We start from the raw sequence: 19,770 nt of genomic DNA on the forward strand, positions 1-19,770 counted from the left end.
CTACTACTCATTCCCTGTGGTTTAAAATTTTATGCTGTTAAATTTTTTCCATAATCCAACTGTTTGAACACCAGTTGGTTTTGGACATTTTTATTAAATATCTCTTTTAAAAGTGATTTATTTTAGGATTGTGAACCAGACAGCACAGGAAACAGCTAGGGTGCAGCTGAAGGAGTGAAATTAGACACAGTTACAGTGCTACCTCCACGGCAGGACTCTGCAGAAGGAATTTCTGGATTCAGGATGTCATGTTCTCTACTGGAGCAAGAGGGATCACAGGATGTTAGGGGTTGGAAGGGACCTTGAAAGATGAAGTACATCCCCCCTGCCAGAGCAGGATCACATATCCAGGTGAGTTTTTAATGTCTCCAGAAAAGGTGACTCAAAAACTTCACTGGGAAGCTTGTGCCAGGGCTCTGTGAAAAAGCTTTATGTTTACATGGAACCTCCTCCTCTCCAGCTTGTACCCATTGCCCTTTGTCTTGTCACTGGACATCACTGAGAGGAGCCTGGCTCCATCCTCCTGGTTCTCACCCTTTACATATTTATAAACATTAATGACGTTGCCCCTCAGTCTTCTCCAAGCTAGAGATCCAGCTCCCTCATAAGCTGGATTAAACCCCGCTGCCATAGTTAATGAGACGTCGAGGCCAAGGGAGAAAAAGGGCCACATGGCATCCTACAGGCTGTCTGTCTGACCTGGAGTGTGGGAGAGGATGAGCTTCAGGGGCAAAGAGGAGACTCTCCGGAGCGAAGAGTCCGGGCGATTTATTCTTTCTCCTCCCCGTGCGCCTCTTGCCAGTTCTTCCAGCCACACCTCTGCGGCCATTGCTTGATTCAACGGGATGTGACCCGTCACGACCACCTTTCCTGTCCCCAGCGCTGGGGGAGTTCAGTGCCTCACACCCCAGGCAAACCCCTGACCCAGCTCCGCCATGAGGTAAACGCCGCCTGCGCTGAGGGAGGAGAAGAAACGCAGAGAGCAGCGCCTCTGATTGGCTGCCTGGCCCCAAGTCCCGCCTCCAGGGAGTCAGGCAGCCAATCATAGCCCGCGAAAGAGAGGGCGGGCTCACCAGCTGAGTGCCACAGCGCCGGACCTGCGGCAGCTCCGCTGTGCAGCCCGGGGGGCTCAGGGGCAAAGCTCGGGAGTGTGCGCTGGAGGTGGGCAAAACTGATAGGAACTGGGGTGTGTGGGTGCAACAGGAGGGTGATGTAGGAGGTAAGGCAATGATAGGCTCCAAAGGGCTGAAATCTCCTCGCGGTAAACTGGATGGAGAGCTTACTGCCTTGTGGCACACCTGCCGGGAGGGTTCAGAAATGGGATGAGAGGCTGCAGATCACGCTCCGGTCTCACTTGAACTCTCTCGTGCTCAGGAATTTACCTCATGCTCTCTGCAGCTTTCTTAAGTCAGCATTACAAGTTTAGCTGTGTGGCCATGGGGAGGGAGAGAGGGGGGCCGGGCTGTCATGATTTCATCCCGTCAGTTTTGCTCTCCAAATAAAGGTTACCGTGTTTTTGTTACCTTGTCATAAATCTGACTTTTAACAGGCAGAGCTGGATGGAAGCTACCTCACACACAAGTCAGATGGGATTGCTTCTCATCCTTCAGAGCTTTGGGGTAGAGAGGTCCCCATGGTGTCAGAGCTGCAATAAACCCAGGGCAATTCCGGACAGTTCACAGCATGAGAACACACACCTCCCCCCAACTTGTGTCTTTTATGATGGGATTCACATCTCAAGTGTATTTGGTGCCTGTGCCATCACAACAGGCCTAAATATACAGATGGTACTGGGGCAGCTTCCTGTGTTTGTTTCGGGACACTTAATGCTTCTGCAGATCTCCAGTTCATACAAGCGACCACCTTGAGTTAGCTGGGAAAACAGTGCCAGGAATTACGTCTATTTTCCTAGTCAGCAGTGAAAAATATTCCCTTATGGACCCTTGGCTTTCTAGAGCTCTGCAAAGGCAAGGCTGATTGTCCCCTTCTGGAATGACTGTTAACCACAGGATTTTGCACAGACTATTTGTAATGGAGAGATATTGGAGGCCAAATATCATATTAAGTGCCTCATGCAAAAGAATGTCTTTAGTAATTGTTAGTGCTAGCATGTGGAAAGCTTAGATGGAATACTCAGTGCTTCTGCATCAGACAGGGGTGTTTGCTAAATATCCACCATCAACTCCATCCCTGGATATATTTAAAAAGAGACTGGATGTGGCACTCAGTGCCATGGGCTGGGAACTGCAGCGGTAGTGGATCAAGGGTTGGACTTGATGATCTCTGAGGTCCCTTCCAACCCAGCCAATTCTATGATTCTATGATACCTGGTTATGATAATCAGCACTGATAATCAGCACTGTTGATCATCAGCAGATGATCTATAGTGTGTCAGGTTTGCTGTCATTTAACTATGGGCACATCCAAGTTCATGTGGGTGTGTGTCTATCCGTGTACTTCTGCAAGTGCAGGAATTAATTCCATTTCTCTATTTCATTTCTCAGGGATGGCAAATTTCCTGCACTTAATGCCCATCAAGACTTTGTCTAACTCTGCAGCATGAGAACTCCGGAATTACGCCTTGTAGTTCAGGAACTTCAAGGTTTGTAAACTCGCAAATGTTTCATTGTTGTCTTTGTTGTTCTGTATTTGCCTTCCCTTCTATATCACACCGCTTTCTTTTTGTTACAATGTATGCTATGATGGCCTGAGATAAAGTATGTATCTGTGTGTGGGGTAAGCTAGTAGAAACTACTCCAGAGTTTCCCTCTCAGTAAGAGGGCTCTGCAACATAAGCATAAATCTTTGAAGTATGTGTTGAGCCAGCTGCTACATCATTTAAAAATAGTCAGGTTGGTGCCAACAAGACAGATCACTCAACTTGAGGGCCATAAACAGAAATCAAAGGCATGCATTAGCAATGCCCCAGTGTTTGCATGGTTCCATGACAAACCTTCTGCCCCTTCTAGCACGTTTGTGATGGTGTCACAGAATAGTCTGCTGCCACTTCTTTAATCTATCAGTGTCACCCACCCTGTGAAGGTGCCGTATGTTGGAGGCTGTATGAAGGTGGAAGACATTTTCTAACTTATTGTGTTGGATTGCAGTCAGTTTTCTCAACTTCACAATCAAGGAGAGGTTTTAAGAGTCCTTGTTCTTATATCCCCAGCAGCTTGGGTGACAGGCCATTTGGGTATTAAATACTTGAAAAGGGTCAAAGCCTATGAAGTGGTCAAAGGAAAAAGAAACAAGGTCAAAAGTTTAAGCCATGGTACATGGTAAGTAAAGAGAACTCATATTTTAAGCAGTCTAGACAGCATATTAGCAGAAAAAGCTCACTGTGTTGTACGCTGTTTATGGGGGTTTTCCAGAAACTGCAAAAATTATTAGGAATGCAGCATAACCAAAGCTTTGCCTTTCCCTGTTGAGAATAGACTGTTGTGCAGTTTATTTTCAAAAAGCCACCTATACACACTAAGTTCAACTAAAAGTACCACAAACCCCATAGCAGAAAAGACACAAACCCAAAGCTTAAGATGATTATTTCCCCCATGAAAAAAAAGTAATTTATGTGTCTATCTGGAGACAGGTATAACATTGGTGCTTTACAACAGATTTAGGAGGCGACTGCAGTATTTGAGCTATGTTTTTTATGGTCACATGTATGCATTTTCTTGTTTGCAGAATGAAAATTATTCAGTCTTGATTAATTTATTTTGCTCGGCTTGTTTCACTCTTTTTTCCTCACCAAACAAAAAGCAAAGTACGTGGCATTTTCAGTCAATAAATCTTGCTTGCTGTGGACTAATTTCTGCTCACAGCTTTTATATAGGGTGAGTTAGTTAATCAGGTCAACGTATACCCCAGGGCAGAATTTGGACCTCTGGGGCAACCTGGTCAGAGTTGCTTAAAGGGAAGATGGTTGAAGCACCAGCTTGGGACTTGTCAGACTTCAGTTCAGTCCAGCTCTGTCTGTGAGGTGACCTGTGAGCTCTTGGGGCAAGCTGCTTGCACTCCGTCAGGCTCCGTGTCTGTGCTCCATGATGGTCCTGGATCACAACAGTTACATTCTTTCCTCCGGTTTTGTGCTAAAAAGTCACACCCTTATCTGACACTTTGCATCGCTATGGAAGTGGAAACGATTGTTATTTTGATCTGAGGTGAATGCCAGTTCTTTGGGGCAGGGATCACTTTTTCATTTGATGCAACTTGTCTGAAGGGTTCTGTTAACAGCCATGCCATCAACAAAGCTGATTATTCATGTACCCTACTGTTAATATCTATCAGCTCTAATTAAAGAACTTCTGCTGAAACCCATTTGATTACCTGCTGACACTTAACTAAAAGGATGGCACCAAAATAGCTGTCCATATGGGTGCATATCTAAAATATGACTGTTTTATGCAAAACACCTCAGCTCTTCCAGTTTTGTCTTTCACTCAGACTGACAGCCTAAATTTTGAAGATGTCCATAGTGCTCATGAAGAAGCAGCCCATCTGGACCCTTGCCTACAAACCACCTCCAGCAGTTTTTTCAAGGAACATTTTTCAAGTAACACAGAATTTCAGGAGTTGAAAATACTGCAGTGGGATTTTCAAAAGCTCCCTTTGAAAGCTGTGTTGGGCCAATGCAGAGCAGTTTTGTAAATCCCACCATAAGTACTTCAAGTTGTGCTGCCCACTTACCTGTAGGTGTGTACATATACTGAGCATTTTGCTTCACCTTGTATGTATGCAAACACTGTAAGGTGTTTAATTGTGGCTGGATTTGTATTTTGGAAAAGTTAGGCCATGAGAAGACAGAATGGGGAAAAAAAAAAGTGAGATTGAGAAAGAGGAAGGCAGGAATATAGGAAAAAACACAGATGTGGGAACTATGTGAAAGTGGGGATAGAGAAAAACAATTAACAAATATTATCTATATGAAGCATATAACAGTCCAGTCAGCTCCAGCTTCATGAGGTGTATCTGATCCTATAGAAATGTTATAATACTGCAATAGAGTTTCAAATATGAGCAATATGTTCTTATTGCTTGTATGAGTGTGTGATCTGAAAGCATCACTGTACAAGGACTGAGAGGCAGCAGAGTGAGCAGCTTTTCTCTGCCAAGAAGATAGCTGGGATCTGAATGGCAAATAGGATTAATAGGATTACAGTTTACAGTAGACCTTGCAACAAAGTCAAGGGGCTGCAGGTCTGTTCACTGGAAAAGAGACATGAATTTTTCTTCCCACAAGAGTAAGGAAGTATGAGCTTCTAGCAAGGTAAGCTGAGGAAATTCACATGGAACAGAAAGCTCACTGTGAAGATGAGATGAGGGAGGATTTTTAGCAACGTGCAGTGATGAGTCATAGCAACTTCTATTAATATAATTGGCACGTATGTAAATAAATTCACATGTGCTCTTCTGAAAAGTTAGCTCATGAGGTCAGTCAGCAATAATAACCCAAGAAGAAATGCAGTTTCATACAGTGAGCCATGGCATTATTTGCTAGGTATTTTAGAAACACCTTAAAAAAAGAAACAGCTTGGTCATTTACAGTGGAACAAATCACTATGTGTATCTCAGAAACTGTCTTTTATCTCTGCACAGGTGTGTTTCATGCACTTCAGAAACAACCTTCATTTGCATGTGGTTTCACAGAAAAGTTTCCTGAAGAAAAGTTTGCATTCTCTGATTGCTTAAGGACAGCATATGGTGTGTAGATATATGGGAATACAAGTCAGTACAGCTCCCTGGAGATCAATGGAGCTTCATTATGTTACTCCCGTTGAGGATCTGACCATGTATAACAGGAGCTGGATGAAGTCCTTTCATGTTTTAGGTAGTGTTATACATTAGCACCATAATGCAGGGCTGCCTTTCTCCCTCCTCCCCCCATAAAAGTCTGAAACCTGTTGCCTATTATGCCCTTAGCCACCCATTCATAGTTCAGACACCCTTGAGTCCAACATTGTACAAGAAAAAACTTGTGTTCTCTGAACAAAAGCTGCTGCTGCTCTTAGGGTGGGACTTTCCAGACTTACGGGTTATCCTAATAAAACCCAGGAATGTTTTAAAGGCAGTAGCATTAGAGACCACCAACTATTTTATTGTTGAAACCTAAAAGAAAAATCTATAATACCTGAGATTGACCTGTAGCTGTTTCTTTTAGCAGGCTCCTTAGAAAAGTAGAAGGGCTGAATTTTTACAAGGGCATTACTGCATTATTTTAGATTGCATGCATCTGGATGTTTACACACCACTATATAATAAACTGGATTTGGCCCCATCACATCTCCTTTCTAACACAGTATGCAAAAGAAACAGTATGAACAAAGAAAACCAAATATGGGCAATATGGCTGCTGTTATTTTTCTAGATGTTTGTCCTCACCTCATCAGTGTAACTTCAGCAAAACATACATACATAAAACATGTCAAAACATACACGTATCCTCACCATCCTCCCATGAAACAGATCACAGTTAATAAAAAACAGGGGGGTTTTAGGTTGAAAACGGAACCACCAAAACCCAAAAACCTGAGTCATCTCAGAATGGTTCAGTGCACAATTTCCATTGCCATAATCACAGGGTCATAGAATGTCAGGTTGGAAGGGACCTCAAGGATCATCTGGTCCAAACCTTCTATTATTATAAATGGACTAACTAACTGTATCTGATGGATCTGGGCTTCCTGAGCCCAGGGCTGTGTGAGGAGGTATCAGGTAATGCATGAAGTTCTCCTGAGAGCCAAACCAATACTGTGCACATCATTAATTTTAACATTGGTCCTGCTAAAGGTAATAAAGCTGATGATGTGAAAGAAGCCATGCTCCATAGTTAATGCAAGTGGCTAGTGGCTGTAGTCCTGGGCATGGAGCTTTTATTTTTTGGAAACAGTGATGTCAGGTGTCAGGGTTGCTTATGGTACCCTAAATTATATTCAGTGGTCCAGATGCCTCATCTGTGTTCCTAGGTGATCATATGGTTGTGGAGAACCTCCTTCACTAACTGTGCCTTTTGCCATTAATTATAACTTTGTTGGTTACTGTGCTAATACTTCTGTCATGAAGTACTGTCTAAGGAGGATGTGAATATATAATGCAGCTTTTCAGAGGTGAGGATTTTATTACACAAGTGCTGCTTGCCTTCTCAGAAGAGCAATGTCCAACTGTCTCTCCCAATACAGGATGATGTGTGTAATTGAGAAGATCTGAGCCCAGCCATAAAACTTGCTGTAGCACTGACACTTGAGACACAGGGCCAGGCTGTCAAAACTCTCAGACAAAGAGCAGTTGTTCAAAACACACTGAGGGAACCTGCATCTCCACATGTGAATGTCTGCCACAGTGTATGTGGTAGTCTAGTTTACACCTACAAATCCTAATAAGTATTTGTGCTGCCTGCTGATAGTGAAGGTTACAGGAATTGATCTGAAAGAAGGCCAAAAGAGCTGTCTCCTTGCCTTACTGGTTTAGAGGGAAATTCCTGCCAATTTGTCTATTTTTAAGTTATAGTTCAACTGGCAGAACAATGGCAATTAAAAGTATTGGATACTTTTTGGGCTTATCTTAAGGTAGTTTGAATCAAATGTGATACTCAACATGGGATTACCTCTTAAAATGTCCTTGTTTGATTCCCCCTTTACACAAGAGGGGAGAAAAACAGACACAAAGAAACAGTGGTCAAGATCTAGAGATTTGAAAATCAGCTGGTGTGCTTAGTCCAACGTATTCCCTGATCTACCCACACATTTATTCTCTTGTTCACACAGAGACAGAATTAATTCATCCCAAGATGCAATTGTGCATCTGTTTTATATATTTGACTGGTCACTTCAGAAATACTTTTAACTTGTGGGGAGCATTTACAAGTGTAAGAGCAGGAAAGGTGACAAATGAAGGTGAGATTATACATTTGCCAGACAAGAATAATGAGATGTAATAACTATGGACGAAAATCCACTTCTCTGTGATTCATCCTATATGTAATCCCCAGTAGGGATTCAGTGATTTCACCTGGAAAAAATTGGGAGGCTGCAAGGAGCTTGTTAATAGAAGGCATAGGTGGGAGTCAGGTCATCTACATCCACAGCCATGGTAATACAAATTTCTCTTGGCTTTGTTTGAAGGTAATCTCAAGCTGTGGGTTAAATCAGGCCAGCTGCTATTAGCTACTCATCCAAACCAGCACATGACAATATGAAGCAATAGATAGGAATGCACAAGGCAGGATAAAGTCTAAATAAAGGACACTGTTGCCTTCCAGACAAACCCCTTGTTTCCTCAGGTGAACTTTTACCTTCATTCTCACTCAAGAATTCTGAATCTTCCTGCTAACAATCAAAGATGTTGCCCTTGCTCTCACAGCAACTGGGTGTTAAACAAGTTTCCTGAATGAATTTGCCCTCACACAAGTGCCAGCTGAGGATCTGTCTCAGTTCTGAACCCTTGCTTCTTTCCAGGCTACTTAAGCTGACAGGGATTTCTCTTCCCTCCTCATCTGAGAATCCCCACTGACAGGGCTGCAGATGAGAAAAGGGGGCTGACCACAAAATGCTGCAAAGTGAACTACCTCCAACTTCCTTCAAATCCTGTTCCTTGTCCCAGAGGAATGCATTCAGGAGGCCAAATGTCTCAGGAAGCAGCTGCCACGCTAAATACTCTTAGCTGTGGATCGGTCCTGAGATGGTGGGAAAGTTGAACCAGTTTGGGAAATGTTTGTGAAACAGCCTCCAAAACCAGCTTAGCAGAGACCTGCCACTCAGCTCGTGTTTCAGTGGCACAGAGGAGACAACAAACCCCCTCCCCCTGTGCAGAGGCAAGGAGCTTTTAGCACTTGATCCCTCAACTGTCTTGTAGGGTAAATAAGCAAAACTGCAGTGCTTCATTGCTTTGGAACTGCATTGTTGGTTTTTCTTTCTGTTTGGTCAAGTATACCAAAATTTTGGCTGAAATGTCAGGAAAAGATGTCTACAGTCAAACATTTGAGATTTGCAGAGCAGGATTTAAAGCATGCTGTGGTCTCAGATTGTTTTCTAGTACCACTTCAGGCAGCAAAGCTGCAACCCAACATGGGGAACATGTGTGTTCATTACAAGGGAAGAAAAGCTGTTTGCATTAGGAGCTTCATATCTTATCTTATCTTGCCATACTTCATTATCTTATGTTCAGTGACCTTAGTTAGTGCAAGTGCAAATATTGAGTTGGAAAAGGAGATAAAAAGCCTCGATTCAGCATATTTATATCAAAACTCATCAACTATGACTAGGTTATGACAGTTACCAGAGTTTTGCAGAGAACAAGATATATCTTTTACTCTTTTTTTTCATGACAGAATTTAGGAGGATCATAATTTTTTTAAAACATAAATTCTTGTAAAAACAATTCATCTCTGTTGGACAGAAACTCCATCAAAGGTTTTTGGTTTTTTTTTGGTTTTTTTTTTTTTGACGAGACTTTCACAAACTAATTCTCCCAGTCTCTTAAGTGCTTTGGGAGTAGAATGAACTTGCTGTTAACAGAGCCGGCGGGTTTGCTATTTTGCAGAGTGTTGCGGGCAAGATCGACCTCTACAGGACAAAGTGAAACACGTCTAAGGAAAACTTAGGTTGCACAGAGCTGTGGCCTGTAGTAGTAGCAATAAAAAGTGTTCTCCTTTTTTTTTCCTAGAAAAGTCTTTCGTCTTTCCCTATTTTCTTGAGTCACTCTCCTAGTTTACGGAAAGGGGCAGGTAAAATTTTTGTGTGAACTCTGGCCCTCCTCAGAGAGGGTTTCATTTGCACAAAACTGACGCACACAGTGGTTATAATAAACTCCTGCAGTAGTTTTATTCAGAGTGAAAAAAGCTCCTTGAAAAGTGGTTGTTGGGCCCTAGGACAGACCATGCTTTGCTATGAATTTGGAAGGTTACATGGTGGTGAAACTCAGCCTGACACTGAAAAGAGAATTAACATTTTTCCAAGCCCCCTAGGACCAAACCTAGATGGGAGACTGGGGGTGTGTGGCTGATTGGGAAGTGTTTCTCCTCTTACATGCTGAAATGTAGTTTAAGTCTTTTTTCTTCTCTCTCTCTCTCTCCCCCCCTTTTTTTTAAGAGCTTGGTTTAAAAAGTTGCTTTGACTGTTTTAATGGTTGTTCTGGTTCTTTTCCTTCTAATTACTTTTCAGTGCCAGAGTGAGTTGCTCTTATAGTCAGCACTGCAGATTCTTTGGAAACCCCAAAACAGTTGAATAAAAGCTAGTAAATGTAACAAGTTGCTCAGTGAGCAGTGGAAGTTTTGGAGCCAGGTTTCCTCTGTCTCTCTAGTGTGGATGCTTTGGTGTCTAATAACATCACTGTTCCTGAAGTAGTTGCACATATGGGTTCTCTGGTGGCTGATAAGAACTCAGGTCCCACTGTGTTTTTTCTCTGAGGAGTTTCTGACCTCACTCTTTTCCCTTTCTGATGTCTGTGAGAAGTAGAAACTTGATGTATTGGAGCCCTCAGCCCCAACATAAGGTGTGGTTGAGATTGCCAGAGAGATTTAAGAGGTATACAGGGAGAAAATAGCAAATACTGATGAACACACACAGAGTAGTTTGATGACCCTTTAAAATGGTCACTTAAAAAGGCAGCACCCATCTCTCTCTGTGCTCACTGCAGGCTGCCCATTGCTCTTCTCTTGGCACAGGTATTTACACAGCTGGGTGGTGAACTGATCACATGTAAAAATATGTCAATGACTGTGCCTGGGTATTAGGTCTGAGTTATTAAGACTGCATGGCTTATCTTTCTTCATCCAGCACCATTCCCTCATCTGATTTTCTGCAAGGCTGCACAAACACTTCCAGCAGAGTCAGGGTGGGGTGAGGGGGGTGCAAGTGTTTTTTCTTTACACTGGCAGCGCCTGCTTTAAATGCACATTGAACTACAGCTACAGACACCATGAGGGCACAACCCCTCACCCTTAAGGAAATAAAGCTGAAACTATCTATTAAAAAAGTGGTTGGCTTGATACCTATCAAAGGAAGAATAAATACAAAGCCAATGGTCAAAACATGAAGATCTGTTTATTCAGCAACTCTAACCTACACAAAGACATGTTTCTTTTTGTAAGAATAACGAAGTGGACAGAGAGAGAGCAAAGAAGTTTTGCAACTACAAGTTCTCAAATGTAGAGCCAGACATGAGAATATTAAAAAAATATTCAAATGACCATAATAAAAATAGCAGCAGGGAAGTCACAGCAAAGAATGTAATAGTCCTGAGGAGATAGTTACACCAGAAGCATTGCCTAAGGATGCTTAAACCTCTGTGACTTGGACTCTTAAAGTTGTTACTGGATACTTTTCCATGGAAAAGGTAATGTTTCTGTGAACATTTAACAGCTTTGCTATATGCTCAGCTTGCTTTTCATTAGATTTCATTAAATCCCCTTTATAAAATGGCAAAATAGCATTACTGAAATGACATCCAAGATCTAAGCAAATTGCAAGTCATGGTTCTGGACATGGGAGTGTCAGGGGAAAGGTCTGTACTTGTGTTTGCAGGATATCTGATTTACTTATCATGATGATACCTTATGGCCTAAAAATCTACTAATGAATCTCACTTCCTGGGTTTTGGCTACTGAAAAAAAAACCACAGCAGTTTATGGTTGAGATGGACCTTTTGAGACCTGGTTTCTAAGTGCTGGGAAGTTCTTGGTTTTCAGGTGTGTTTTATGGGTGGTTCTTTCTCTTTTGTATTGATAAAACTAACCTTGGTTCCTGCTTCTGTTGCAATTGACCAGTAATCTTCAGTTCTGTTCCTACTGATTGTTTTTCAGAAGCACAACTGGCAAGAAAGACACTCTGAATCTGGTTTGGATGTCATGTTTCTGGACCTCTATAACCTTTCAGAGACTGCATCTTGAATGGCCAGGAAGATCGTAAGTCCTTGCTATTATTTCTTGCTTATTATCCATATTACTATTATTGTCCTTATTCCTGCCATTGTTGAGGCTGAACAAACCCAAAAGAGAAAGGCAAGCTCTCTTAAATGACTCCCAAAGTTGTGAGGGAAGCAACCCAAAGAATTGGTTGTTTCCATTTCATGTTCATATCAGGGCCATCAACCTGCTGCTTTCATTCTACCAATTCTGCACTATGCTATGGGATGTAGCTAAGGAAGAACTTATTCTTGAAATACAATTTGGGAAGAAGTGTTACTTTATGTAGAAAAAAATGACAAACTATGAGCACAAGGATTTCCCCTTCCACATAGTCAGTATGACTGTGATTACTTTTGGGCAAGCTGTTCTAGAGCTAGAAATCAGGAAACCAAACAGTGTCATGGTTGGGAATCATCTGACAAGTGATCACTGCTGTGCTTTGTGCCAACTGGCAAACACCTTCCACAACCAACACAATGGAAAAACAGCACTGCTATGTCCACCAGTTCCCACATTATTCCTCGTATGCCTGCTTTAGCCTTTTACTGAGAATTTAATTATGGTCTTCATTACTCTTCTTTAGTCTACGTGCTGCAGAAATACACTGGAATTGATTAAAATGCCTATATTTTCTCCCCAAGGCAAAGTACTTAAGTAATTGATTTGAAGCAGGATTTTGTTTCGATTACACCACAGTCACAGGACTCTTGTGTTACTTCAGTTCCCTCCTTGCTTCCAGAAGGATTTCTTTCTGAATAAGCTCAGTCTCTGCTCCTCAGCCATCTGGCTTCCAGCTCCTCAGCATTTTCATCTCAGTCCCCTTCATATGCAAGCCTCCAGATTACAGGAGTTTATTCCAGCTCCAGATAAGTAGTAGCTGGATTTTTCTCTCCCAGTTGCCAAAACTGCCACAGTCCATCACAGGAAACACAGTCCAGCAACACACTGCAACCTACAGGGCCTTGAGGCACTTGGCCTGCAGCCCCTACTTTGGTAAGTCATGTGTGCAGAAATGAATATTGACCAAAGGTAAATATCCCAGGCTCCCAAGAGGAAAATAAAAATGTGTCTGCAAAGGTGATTACAGATATTGATGTTTTCTTTGCTGAACACGTTGCATTTTTGCTATTCCACCAGAAAGTTTGAACCAGGGGTGGCTTTCGTTTATCCACATGGAAGTGTCTACAGTGCAGTCTTCTGCACTGTGCTAATATTCTGCATTTCTTTACAGTCCCTGGAGAGAGAGGCACACGGAGTGTGTGATTTATCTTACTGAAAACTTCTGAAGCAACTCAGATGAACTAGACCTGGAAGTGGTCTAGTTCATCTTCGTTCTCTCCAGTAATTAAAGGGAGCATAAAGTGATTATAAACCAAACCTTAACGTGCAAAATCCACTCTTAACTTCTAAGAGAAATCAGATGTCAGGATGCCTGCAACTTTATTGATTTTGCTACTGCATTCATTTCACCCTGTTCAGGCTGAGCTCCTGCTTGTCATGAATATCTTAGGGTGATTCTAACAATCAGGTATTGCAGATGTGGCATTATTACTATAAGCTGTAGTTCAGAAATGCTTCCAGATTATCTGAAATGTGCTTTCCATCAGCATCAGGTAAGGGACATGCCTTTTCCCCTTCCTTTTTGTTTGCAGGAAGGGGGAAGGGGAGCAAAACAAGTCTTTTTGCAATGCAAAACTTGAGTCTCCACTTGTGTCAGTGTTCCTGTATGACTTTCTTACAGTACAGTGGGATCTTATGGAACAGAGGGTCTTGTTTCACACACATCTGTCTTTTTTGAACCCACATCACCACAGCAGCAAACACTTGGTTTTAGTGACCTCCTGTGCCAATATGTGTGTCTCCTTGGGAAAGGAAAGGATTTTCTTCACTTGGCAGGTGAACATATAGATTGTGTCTCATATTCCATCTTCTCAGAGCCAAGGTCTGCAGCACATGCATTAGGAAGGCAGCAGTCTTAAGGCCTCAGGAGAATGAGTGAATGTTATTAAACCCAGTTTTTTTCCCCCTTTGCAACAGTGTTTTTCAGCCTGTGGTCTGTGTACCTCTGGGAGTCTATAGTATACTCTAAGAGGTCCATGACAAACAAGTAACAGAAGCAAGCTATTGTCAGTTGCTTTAAATTCTCTATAGAAGGTTACATACCTCTTTTGGAAAAAAAAAAAAAAAAAGTTTAGGGGGCTTGTAAATTGAAAACTGTTGAAAACTGTAGCTGTGTAATGTTACAAGGAGTAATATTTCTAGATGCTTAGATGCATGAAGGGTCAGAGGGTGAATTATTCTAGCTTGGTGGCTAGCACAATCACTCAGGCAACAGCAGTTGCTCAAATAAGCATTTAATTGTTTTGTGCAAGCAGAAGAGTCTGAAAAATTCCTACCTCCAGATATCCCATCGTGCAGTAATTAGGAAAATCTCTCGGAAAGTGAGGGGTTTGAACTGGGCAGGAAAAATGTGAAGCTCAGCACATCTGTGAGGCAAGTTCCCACCTTCTCTATACTGCACATATAAAAGCAACACCTTTCCACACACCTCTCTTCTTGACATTTGTGCTCTGTGGGACTTGGTAAATGTTTCCTTGTGGCTGAACAGTTGGAGCTGTAGATGTGCTCAGCTGTACACACACTCAGCAAGAAGAGATTGTTAGGGTGGTAAACTAGAGGGATAGGATTGAGTAGCAATGCATCCAGGGTGCTGAAGGTTGGTGTTTGTGAGTTGGGCACCAGAAGGTGCTTTATGATTATGCCTTTTGTGATTCACCTGAGGCCACACAGGAGGCCCTTGGTAGAGAAAGGATGTGAGCCCAAGCTGGCCAAATAGGAGGCCAGTACCTTAACTACAGTTCTGTGATGTCTCTACTAACACAAGAGAGGGAATGACCACAGTAAGGGTGTGCAAGACAAGCTTTAGAAGCTTTTTTTCTCCCAGAGAGTTTTAAAAGGGAACCAATAAAATGGGAGTGTTACCAACAAGCAAGCTGTGCCACAAGGGAAGAGGGAAAGGATAAAGCCCTGCATTGGATGTGCAAATGACAGAGGTGGTGCAGAAAGAAATGTAAGGTTAGATTTACAAATCCATGGCAGGTTTACAGAGTTACTGCTCGTCCATGATGTGCTTCCTGTTGGATTTCCACATAGGGGTTATAGTATCCTAATGAGAGGCAAAGATGGATACATGATTCCAGTAAAAACAATGCCTGGTTTAAAAAAGTGGATCAGCTTCAAGGGTGAATAGCTTCCTATTCCTAGGATGAGCTTTAACTGAAATCAAGACAGTCTACTACATCCCAAGGGCTATGTCATACAGTTCAGACATCCTGAGGAACTGGATTTTTATCATAAACAAGGACTGTGAAGCATATTTCTTATTTAGGTTGCTTCATGCATTCATTCCCTTTTTTTTGTTTCCCTGTTAGTCAACCCTGTTTTTGTTGATACAAATAGGAACAGGAAGCAAATATTTCACATGGAGAAAGGCAAACATCCTGGAGGTCACAGAACTCAAACCTAATCACTTATTTTTGGGATTTAGAAAACAAAATGTTTGCATTCACAGACTTGTTTTACCTGCAATTTAAACTCATTTTCTCTCCCATGCTATTTAAAGACATTACATTTCAAAAACAAACAAAATTTTTAAGGAGCCAATTTATGTATTAAAGAAGTCTGACAAAAGCAAAGCAGCAACAGATCAGTCCTCTGTAAAGATTTTCTGTATGGTCTGTCCTCAGACTTCCTGATGTTTCCTCTGTTGGAAAGTATTTTAGATTTTTGGGATTGTATTAAGTGTTAAATTAGATATTATAAAAATGCAATGATAAATATTAAATCATTAAAGGTTTGTATTTAATGCTTATATCTATTTGTATTTTTTATTCATATATTGATACTTTATATCTATTGAAGCTTCTGTTTATTTCTCTCCCTTTTCATTTGTGTGCCTCTGTCAACTTCTTGCACCAATGTGTGTGTTTTGCATTTTTGAGTGGGAGCTTATTCTCTGTTTAGAAAACATGTATCCAGCAATGTGAAAAAATAACTTTCAAACCTAATTTATTTCCATTGTCAAAGAATTTGGAAGAGTTCAACCTTTAAGTTAAAGACAGCTGAGAAAGCAAGTGTTTAAATATGGTGAAGCTTGAATGATTGTGAGCTGTTCTTCAAACTCCCCTTTCTTGCCTGTCCCATTTTGATGCTTAAAATTGAGTTGATTTTTCAGGCAGGGGACTGTGAATGGATAAGATTGTTTGTATTACAGTAACAACAAAACAACTGGTGATGACAATGGAGGAAGCAAAACCTGAGCTTTTTGTTTCCATGTTCTGACAGTTGTGTTCTTGATTCTCATTTAACATTATGGTTATCTGCTAATGCAGAAAGATTATAATGAGGGTTTAGGAGCACAGTGAGAAGGTTGGTTTATATTGTGGTCCCTGAAAGTAAATATTGTGAAAGCAATTTGGCTACAATATTTTCAACAGTGGAGAGCAGGAATATTTTATTTTTTAAAGGGCAGGAATATTTTTAAAACATTTTTTTGAACCTACATGCAGTATTTTTTGTTTGTTGTGACTTCTAAGAAATTACATTTTGTGCTTTTATCTATTCAGAAAGCTTCTGAACATAGCAGTAGCAAAAAAAGATGCATTCATGAAGAGCAAGGCCCGAGTCATTTGGAAATCTGTGGGTCTATTCTCACCCCATCTCCATGAAAAGTAGGTCTGGATTCACAGTGGGTCTGAGTCAAAACCTTGTGACATCATTCTGAGCTTTCCCTTTGACTTTGGTTGTCTTTGGCTCATGTTCAGTGAATGGAGAGCCAGTTGACTTGTATTTCTGACCCCAACTTATTTTTATTTATTATGAGCGGACACCAACTGCTTCTTTGTTGTCTCAAATATACTGTCTGCCCTTGAACTTCGACATTTCCCTTCCAAGAGGATGATTTAGACTTTGTCCATGGTTTGCCAAACCAGCAGGCTACATCATACTTTTGGACTTCTGACAGAGCACGGATGCCTAATGCCCCACTTACCTTTGGGGAGATACATAAAGTCAAATATGAAAAACACATTCAGGGCCTTATCAGGTGGAAGTATTGATCGACAGGGCCACAGTTTCTGTGCTTGCCTTTGCTGATATCATAGAATCATAGAATCATAGAATTGGCTGGGTTGCAAGGGACCTCAGAGATCATCAAGTCCAACCCTTGATCCACTCCCGCTGCAGTTCCCAGCCCATGGCACTGAGTGCCACATCCAGGTTCTTTTTAAATATCTTCAGGGATGGAGAATCCACTACTTCCCTGGGCAACCCATTCCAGTGTCTGATCACCCTCTCAGTAAAGAAATTCTTTGTAATGTCCAACCTAAACCTCCCCTGGCACAACTTGAGACCTCTTGTGCCCTCTTGTCTTGCTGAGAGTTGCCGGGGGAAAGAGCCCAACCCCTCCCTGGCTCCAACCTCCTTTCAGGGAGTTGTAGAGAGTGATGAAGTCTCCCCTGAGCCTCCTCTTCTCCAGGCTGAACACCCCCAGCTCCCTCAGCCTCTCCTCATAGGATCTGTGCTCAAGTCTCTTCACCAGCCTAGTTGCCCTATGATATGTTCAATTAACAGTCTTGTCAAGGAGAACCTGGGTTTGGTCACTCAACCTTACTTCATTGAAGTTGATAGTCCTCAGTGTCCAGCAGTGGGATAAACCAGATTCCTTAGCTTTGTTTGTTTTGGCCTACCGTGTCTCTTTATGAGGAAAATGGTCAAAGTAAAGTGCTTCCTCTGTGTATTTTGACAGGAAACAGTACTAATATGCTTTCCTTTTGTCGTATGCCTTGCTCTTTTCTCCCGGTGTTGTTTAAATATTTTCAATCCAATGACATATTTATTAACCCACCACTCTCTGCATGGGGTAAGACTTTGATTGGCCCATCTGTAAAGACTCTCGGTTAAGGTGGTTTTTTCAGCGAGAGTTAATAATATTACTACTATTCACGTAAAACTCTGAGACAATCTCTTTAAAAATGGAGCACATTTATCTAAAACAGCTGGTTTAGAGAGCATGAGGGCCCAGCTAGAGTCGGCAAGGTCGGGGGTCAGGGTTAACACCAATCTCTGTGGAACTTTGAAGCTGACATTTTACAGATTATATGTGTCTCAGTGCACAGTGGGCATGGCATATAAATTGGTCTTAGAGGCCCCTATTTGTTCTCTGCATTTTTATGAGCCCACAGAGTTGTTCTTTGAAGCAGCACACACAGAATATAAAAACTCATTTTAATGTTGTGGAACTATTTGCAGTAAATCATGTTAACATCCTGGCTTTTCTTTAGAGAGATGCAGTGTATTTTTCCATGTTCTTGGGTGCTGCCGTTGATTTAATCCTGTATTTTTCCTTCTAACCCTGCTTCATACATCTTGTCTTCTCTCCTGCTCCCCACTTGGTTATTTGCACAGCTATCCTGTATGCCCAGGTGGTTTTGTGCTAGTGAGGACACCTTCAATTTGCTTCATGCAGTGCTTAGTAGGTGCTTGTAAGTGTAAATGCTTAGTAAGTTGTAAGTGTAGTCTCTCCTCTATCAAAAATCCCCTGGCACTATAAACCCCTTGCTATTGTATGGCACTGTAGCCTTTAGAAGAAAGCATCTGATTTCAAAGAGACCAAGTTCCACTCTGGAACTAATAATATCATTTACTTTATGATTTTTTTTTAATTGCTAGGTGTTTTAACTGGAAAATGCTGAATCGTGGAGAGCCACAAGGAACAGACACTGTTCACAGAATCTGCTGGAGGTATTTTAGCCACCTAATTAATTTTCAATAAATGCTTCCAATAGGTAATTTGCTTCTGGCCAGATGTAAATCAACTGGAGACAAATAGGGTTAAAATTAGAAATGTGTGATGGGGACAATGTTTATGGACAAAATAACCTGGCACTCCTAGAAATAACTTGCTGACAGTAATAGAAAATTAGACCACACAGATGTTAACAAAACCTGAACATGGTGTGTCACATGGCCCTGGTAGAGTTTCTCCAGCTGGACACACAACGGGCTCCTATGTGTGTGTCTCACCAGACAAGGCCTGCTTATCCTTAATCTTCCCTTCTTATGGATTTGGCATAACGTGACCTCAGACCTCCTCTATCTGGCATGCTTCCTACAGTGCCTTTTTTCTGTTCTCTACTGCAAAGATGGACCTTACTGTCCACTTGAAATCTCCCCAAATCCTCAAAGACACTACAGCTAGTACAAATATCCTCTGCAAAGCTCTAAGCTTTTAGGTTCTCTAGTTTTAGGGGTCGTATTTTCAAAGGCACATAATAGCTGAAACATAGACAAATGATGAAAAAAGTTGTCTAATTTTGATAGTTAATAATGGTACTAATCTACATCAGCTTCTGAGAGAGATATATGTATTTAAAAACAAACAAACAAACCCAAAGACTTCTTGCATATTTGCTTTTTTAAGGTTTCCTCACCCGTCTTTTGAATTTTATGCTAAATCTCTTTGTCTTCTGCTCCAGAAAATTAAGTCAGTACTAAAAAGGAGATTTCTTTTTATATGAGATTCTTTTTATAACTGGCAGTCTACTGTGCCAGGTGGTACTTGGACAGGCCTGCCAAATGGTTAAGGTCTCCTGTGAGGCAACATGCTGCATCAGTCCCTTCCTGCCTTTAAATTCAAGATATGAAACCTTAGTCTGACCTGGGGAGAAGCAGACTCTTTATCCATGGAAACTTCATTATGAAAAGTGGATTGTTAAGATTCGATGCCTCTTTATTATGGGTCTTAAGTCACTTGCCTTTATAAGTTCAAATAAATTAGACATCTTGGTTCAGAGGAAATGACAGGATTGATG

At 41.6% G+C, this 19,770-nt stretch overlaps 2 long non-coding RNA genes across 3 annotated transcripts in view; one reads left to right on the plus strand and one right to left on the minus strand.

The window, feature by feature from the left end:
• The window catches only part of LOC139796840 (uncharacterized), a 37,748-nt gene extending 36,832 nt beyond the window's left edge, over positions 1-916 (minus strand). The window contains exon 1 of the long non-coding RNA XR_011726162.1: positions 700-916. This is a non-coding gene — a long non-coding RNA (uncharacterized lncRNA). The remainder of the gene's footprint in view (positions 1-699) is intronic.
• A 172-nt stretch (positions 917-1,088) lies between these two features.
• LOC139796848 (uncharacterized) lies at positions 1,089-19,158 on the plus strand. 2 transcript variants are annotated; one of them, XR_011726171.1, is made up of 5 exons: positions 1,089-1,161; positions 2,505-2,602; positions 11,795-11,896; positions 12,639-12,892; positions 18,629-19,158. It is a non-coding gene; the product is annotated as an uncharacterized lncRNA (long non-coding RNA). The 2 variants fall into 2 exon arrangements; XR_011726172.1 differs by lacking the exon at positions 12,639-12,892.
• The last annotated feature ends 612 nt before the right edge of the window (positions 19,159-19,770 follow it).

Source organism: Heliangelus exortis, chromosome 5, assembly GCF_036169615.1.
Source record: "Heliangelus exortis chromosome 5, bHelExo1.hap1, whole genome shotgun sequence".
Lineage (NCBI taxonomy): Eukaryota > Metazoa > Chordata > Aves > Apodiformes > Trochilidae > Heliangelus > Heliangelus exortis.